At 34.7% G+C, this 6,609-nt stretch overlaps 1 protein-coding gene and 1 long non-coding RNA gene across 2 annotated transcripts in view; one reads left to right on the top strand and one right to left on the bottom strand.

Moving 5' to 3' along the window:
• Nucleotides 1-2,372: 2,372 nt before the first annotated feature.
• The window catches only part of HYAL4 (hyaluronoglucosaminidase 4), an 18,427-nt gene continuing 14,190 nt past the window's right edge, over nucleotides 2,373-6,609 (top strand). Inside the window, exon 1 of the mRNA XM_011357174.2 lies at nucleotides 2,373-2,442. The gene's annotated coding sequence lies outside the window, so the exon portion shown is untranslated. The remainder of the gene's footprint in view (nucleotides 2,443-6,609) is intronic.
• The window catches only part of LOC111737962, a 24,712-nt gene continuing 22,746 nt past the window's right edge, over nucleotides 4,644-6,609 (bottom strand). Inside the window, exon 3 of the long non-coding RNA XR_002779629.1 lies at nucleotides 4,644-4,655. This is a non-coding gene — a long non-coding RNA (uncharacterized LOC111737962). The remainder of the gene's footprint in view (nucleotides 4,656-6,609) is intronic.

The following is a 6,609-nucleotide window of genomic DNA, read 5'->3' on the forward strand; positions in this document are numbered from 1 at the left end:
GGTGTGTCCCTTGTATGTATTGTGTGTATCCTCTTGTTGTAGTTGAGCCTTGGTAGCTATTTGCACATCAATGGGAAGGACTGACCCTCAGGCTGATTGGTTGTGAGGACTGGCCGTGACTACAGTGGAGGAACTGTTGTTCAGGGGCTGATGCTAGGAAGCAGGATTTGCTTTAGCAGGGCTCTGGTGCCTGTCCAGTCTTCTCATTGGGTGTGTCACTTGTGGAGGTGGTTGGTTGGTTCTCTGGTGTGGTCTGAAGCTGGTCACCAGGTATATTGGTTCTGGGGCCTCTTGGGAGGGGCTTTGTTGCAGGCTAAAGTCAGCCACTGTCCATGTCTTGCCTCAGGCCACTTGGTATGAGCTACAAAGTGATCTGCAGATGGTTGCCACTTGTGCTGGTCTTAGAGGTGCAAACTAAGGCTGGCTGCCAGCAGTGCAAGGCACATCAAGGCCAGATGCTGCTTGTTTGGGGTTTGTGAATCTTTGAGAGATTTTAGGAAAGTCCATAGCATGAACCAAGACAGACCGTTTGTATGGAAAAGATACTGGATGCTGCTTGGGTGAATCCACAAGTTGGGTGGGGCTGGGTCTCAGGATCACCAGGGCCAATGACCAGTGTTAGTCAGGTTGATGGAGACTCAGATATAGTGCCTGCCTACATCCGCACACTGGGTGGGGGTAGGGTTCAACAAAGGAACATAGCTTCTGTCAACACCTCTGTCTGGGAGAGAACTGCCCCTCCAGGCCTGAAGCCAGACAATCCAGTTCCTCCCCATATATCCTTGGTGCCTTTCAAGCTGCTGTCCCAGCACTGGAGCTCAGAGCCAGTGAGTTCATCAGCAAATAAGTCTGTGCACAGATCCTTTAAGAGGAGCACTTGGGGGTCCAGCTGCCCTCTGTCTGTCTCGCTTAGCCACACTCTCTGTTAGTTTTCATAACTAAAAGCTGTGGGGACTTCTCTTCCCAGCACTGGAATCCCAAGCTGGGAAGACTGGTGTGGGGCTGGGATAACTGCACTCCTCAGGGGGGACTTCTGCAGCCCCCTGATTTTTTACCACCACACGTGGGTGTGGGAATAGACCATTCAGTTTCAATATCCCTCCTACCAGTCTTGACATGGCTTCTTCTGTATGTCCTTAGTTATAGGACTTCTGCTCGGCTGGACTTCAGGAGATTCTCAATGATTCTATAGTTTGGTTGTAATTTCAAGGTGGTTGTAGGAGAAGGCAAGCACAACTTTTACCTACTCAGCTGTCTTGACCAGAGCCAACAGGATTCTTATATTGAATGAAGGATGGACTGTACCCTGTGAAAGGGGCTGAGGTGTGTTGATCACATTTCATCTAGAGCATATGAGTAGAAAACAGGTTGGCAAGAACCCTCATAATTATTAAAGTAAGGAGAAAATTGTCAAGGAAGAGAAATGTAATTCCATCAAGAGTTGAGCAGCCTTTCTTTTTTCATCCCCTTCATGCCTCTAGGGAGACCCAGCTGTATTCAATTCAGCTCTCTTTTAGTACTTGGTCCAACAGCCAAACTCTGAACCGTATGTAGAAAGATCTTTCTCTACATTTAAATGTCCTGGGGTCAAATGTCTCTGTTATTTGTCATTCTACATATTCTGGGAAGTCGAATGATGTGAATGGTTCTGCTATACTGAAAGCAATATTTTAACTGATTGTTCTGATACTTGGTCCTGCATGTGTTTCTGTGTTTTTGTTTGTTTGTTTGTTTATTTATTGTTTATTTATTTATTCATTTTTCTCTCCAATGGAAGGGGCAGTTCATATCTCTTGTGTAAGTTTCTATTGTTTAAAAATTTCCGATTCAGTTTAATCTGTTTTCAGTCTTTGAGTAACGTCACCCTTCTTGTTTTCAACTTTATATTGTACTTTTTCTAAGAACGTGTACTGAAGATGACACAGTAAATACATGTGCTCAATTCATTATCTTAAACCACTAATTCTAGTAAATCAATGTATTTACTCAGGGTGATATCAATACCTCACTAAGAGTTATTTTATTATCATCAAGGATAGGACATTAGGATTTATTTTTTAAATAATATGTACTGTAGTACACAAAATACTTGACCCCTTTTTCTCCCTTTAATCTGGAAATCTTTTAAATATACAGGTTGTTTTTTTTTTTACCTCTGTATTTTCCAACTCAAGTCTCAATCAAAGTTTTCTTTCTTCCCTCTTAAGTCAGTAAATTTAAATTGAGTATTTTCAGAAAGCAATGGTCACTTATACCAATATACTTTTAAAGAGAGTTTGACTTTGGTTATAAAGAGATTTAATGCAAGCCTCCAGTTTAACTTGGAGGACTGAGTCACTCTTGTAATAACATGTTTCTCTGAACCACCACAGGGCATCTTTTGCCATTCAACCTCTGCTTTGCATCAGGTGACTAAAAGACAAGCAGCAAACAAAAGCCAAGGTAAAGTATACTTTTTGTTCCATTTGAAAAAATTTAAGGAGTTTTTAGAAATATGCTTTTTTAGGAGCATCAGAAAAAAATTAATTAAAAACAATTTAATTTAAAAAATTCAATTTCTTGGAATACCCTAATTTATCTTCTGGACTATCTTTATTAACTTTGCAAATATAATACCTTTCAAAATGTGAGCTTGCTTTTATGTACCTAACTCCCTAAAAATACATTTGTCACTGATAGATTAAATTTCAGTTATTTTAAAATTTATTATAACTTTATATTTGTAAATGATTCTCACTTTAATAACTATTCAAGATTTGCCTTCATTTCTTCTCTACATGCACAATTTCTCTTAAAGCCCCTTTTTGCAGTATATTGCAGTATGTTATAAACTAATACTTGGAATAGCATCAAAATATAGTCCTTAAAGCAGGTTAGTAAACTGTAAATCAGCCATAGGAACATATAGCTTTATGAGAGAACCACACTTTAATATTTTTTATAACTGATAGTTGTGAAGAATTCCTCAAGCTAACTTTATAGACATTACTAATTTTCTTTAGAATATAAGTGCATGTCTTTTTTTAATAAAGATTTTATTTTTGCATAGTCTTCAATGAAGTATGTTTTTAAAGATGTGGTCTATAGTTATCATACCTAACATTATGGACAGTATTAGAGGACTAGGACTGTTATTTGGAACAAATATTGCATTTTTTAGGAAACATGGATCATTTCAGGAAATGAATATTTTTTGGTCATAAAAATAGGTTTTAAAATTTCTTTGCAAATGCTAACAAAGAGACCGAATATTTAGAGATGATAACCAACGAGCACTTCAAATAAGAAAATTTGTTAGTAATTGGAAAGAGAATCTGTACATATTGATACATATAGGCTATCTATATTTTCCAGAAAAGAAAAGAAAGTACCAAACAATATGAGAAAAATAAATCTTAAATAATTGAATCAATTGGAGAGAGAAATCTCAATCAAGAAATTTTCTAACGATGGAGAAAAAAGCTGTGTACTTCAGTGGCTACGCATATCAAAGATAAAGTGAAAGATTTGAAAAATTATGAGTTCAATAAGATAGTTTAGGCGATAAAACTTGATATCTCTAACTCCTTCTTTGCCAGCTCCTGAGTAACTAACTTTAATCTAGAACCTTTGTTAACTGAAATATTTATCTTACTCATATATACATTATTGCAGAAATATCTAAGGATGCTGAATCACATGATTTATTTCGGCCTTGCTAGTAAATTAAAATTCAGTTTGATGGTGGAAAGATCTCTTGTTGAAGTAATCATAAATTCTTAACATTTAAGTAGAGTTGCAAGCAGAGTCAAAAAGGTGTTAAATGGAGAAAGTTAAGAAAACAAAAACATAACAAGTTATAAAAATTCTTGTACAGAGATTCAGGGTTCTTATTCTTTTTATTTTTTTGAGAATCATAATGTATAATGTATTTTCTTAGCAATAAACTTCTATGTGAACTTGATTCTTGGGAAAATCTTTAGCAAATTTAGTAATTAAAGTTATATTTATACTTACATCATCTTTTATAATTATTTGCTGAAACCTTAGTCTCCTTAGTTTAGCATATTCCTTGAATTTTTCTACTTATAATAGAATTGCAGATGATGCAAATTTCTATCAGGAATAATCTAGTTATGTTTTTCACAGAATGAAGCTTTTCAGCTAAGGAGAGGTCTAATGTTCATAATAGGTCCAAATGAATGAATTCTATGTCCCCTCTTATCAATATATATATATATTGATAAGAGGGGACATAGAATTATATATATATATTGAATTATATTATATATATATATAGAATATATATATATATATATTGATAAGAGGGGACATAGAATTCATTCATTTATATATATATATATAAATCCACTCTTCAAGGAACAACATTTTTTTGATGTATTATATTGGGTGGTTCATGAATAAGCTATTATGCTCGAAATTGCTCTAACTTTGTCATAGGCATTCCAACACAGATTTATTACATCTTTAGTCTACCAGAAACTGTGATTGGAACATTTCTAAATTTCCTTATTATATTAAGAGACTCCCACAAGTTTACATTTGGAAATTAAAATCTATTTCAAAATATTTTCAAGTTATATAGTTTGTATCATTAGACTGCTTGTAATTAACGGTCTTGAACAAATAAACTTATTTTTAAGGAATTAAAAAGTCTTTGTATGAAAACATATTTACTTCACATTAGTATATGTTGCTATAAGTAATGCAGAAACACATTTTTCTTTGCTAATATCCAAATGCTACACAATTCTCATATTGCATAAATGGGCAACCAAAGTAGAGGATGAGTTTTCTAATTTTTAAAATGCACGCAAATTATTGATTAATTAGCTACTACATTTGGTGTTTCAACAGTTTATTATGTACATATGTATTTTTAAAACAAAGCATAATTCACCTGGTTGCACTATAATACATATTTCTTATTAAAACTTGGTGGAGTTTAGTCTAAACTGTCACAGTCAGTTGCAGCATCAAGAACTTCCTTATTCATCCAGGCTAGAGGCTTAGGAGGAGATATGATATATCTATGTAGCTAATCAAGATCTGTTGGTGAAAGGATGTCCAGCCTATAGAAAGTTTTATAGAAGTTTATTTGAGTCAAAATTTTGAGAACATGCCCAGAAGCAAAATCCCAATGGACTGAGAAAATGCTCCAGAGAATGGCATTTTTATATATCAGAATTAGCTAATTTTATACATTAGAATCAAAAGAGGAGACATAAGAAGGGTTACATAAAATCCATTGTGGTAGATTAAGGAGGCGGGAGAAAGCAAAGCAGGGTCATCTTTGGGAATAGTTAAAAAGCAAAATGAAGAAACACATACTTCTTTTACATTGACGGGTTCAGGATAGTTAATAATAAACATTTACAATACATAGATGGTATGTGAGGAACAAGACAACAATGAGGAGTTCCGTAGTCTCATGCTCTTGTGGTCTTATGCTCTGGTGCTGGTGGTTATGCCTTTGAGGAATAGGAAAAGAAAATTACTCTGACATTTCAAAGATGTTATCCTAGTTGCACAAGAATGGACAGGGCTCGCTTAAGGTAAAAGTTGATCCTTGCTAAGGAAGTTATAGGCCTGTGATGTGACTACCCATCATGACCTACTCAGTTAGGAATTTGCGATTAGAACATTCTGTGTGGTTACTTTTGGTCACTGAACTTGTCAGGCCTGCCATGTGGCCCCGATAGCTGGTCAGGTTTGTTACAGATCCAAAGCTAAAAAGTGTAGAAAAATACATGCAAACATAATTTTACCAGCTCGTACTTTCTTCATGTGCCACAGTCTTTTCAGATTACCTAATTTTGATGGGTTTGACAGTTTATAGTTGAGTTTATTGAAGGTTGACAGGAATACTTCAGGTAGGACACAGTATTGTGATATAATGGAAAGGCAAAGTAAAACAATAAAAATAAAAATTGAATAGATGTGATGAGACTTTTTCTAGTGTGCTGGTAATGGTAACAGGCCCTGGAGTCTAAGATTTACCTTAGCTCCATACTGTCTTCTGTTCAATTGCCCTGAGTTTGTATTATAAACACAACACAGAGTAATGAACAGAATTCAAAGAAAGCAATAAGATTTGAAAAAGGATTTACAAGAGTAAAGTGTGAGGAAGAATAAAAAGAAATGAAAATAATGTCATGAACACTGAAGAATTTTTTTAAAAGGGTCAGAAGTAAATTTTTATTAAAAGAGTTCACTGATAAAATATAATGGAATCGAAGTGCTTAAGAAAATCCATTAAAAAATGTTCTGATGTTGAACAGGTAAACTCCAGCTTCCTGAGTTATTTAAAATGAGGTTGGATATGTCACCCAAACTAATATATAGTCAAGGAAATAAGAAAGAACAACTGACGTATCTTTTCATATTTAATCCCTCTAAATACTTTCATTGTCATAACTACAGTTTGGCAATGTTTATAATCAAAGAAGGCTGATTACTCTATAGCATAGTTTTCCATTTGTAATAAATAATGTACTGCAGTTGTGTACTGCATTTTGTAGTACATAATAATACTAGGCTATTTCTTCTTCAAGCTTGTCTTCTGTGTTCCTACTGAATATCTACCAAACCATTAACCACTGTTAGTTT

The sequence above is a fragment of the Pteropus vampyrus genome, unplaced genomic scaffold (assembly GCF_000151845.1).
Source record: "Pteropus vampyrus isolate Shadow unplaced genomic scaffold, Pvam_2.0 Scaffold33, whole genome shotgun sequence".
Lineage (NCBI taxonomy): Eukaryota > Metazoa > Chordata > Mammalia > Chiroptera > Pteropodidae > Pteropus > Pteropus vampyrus.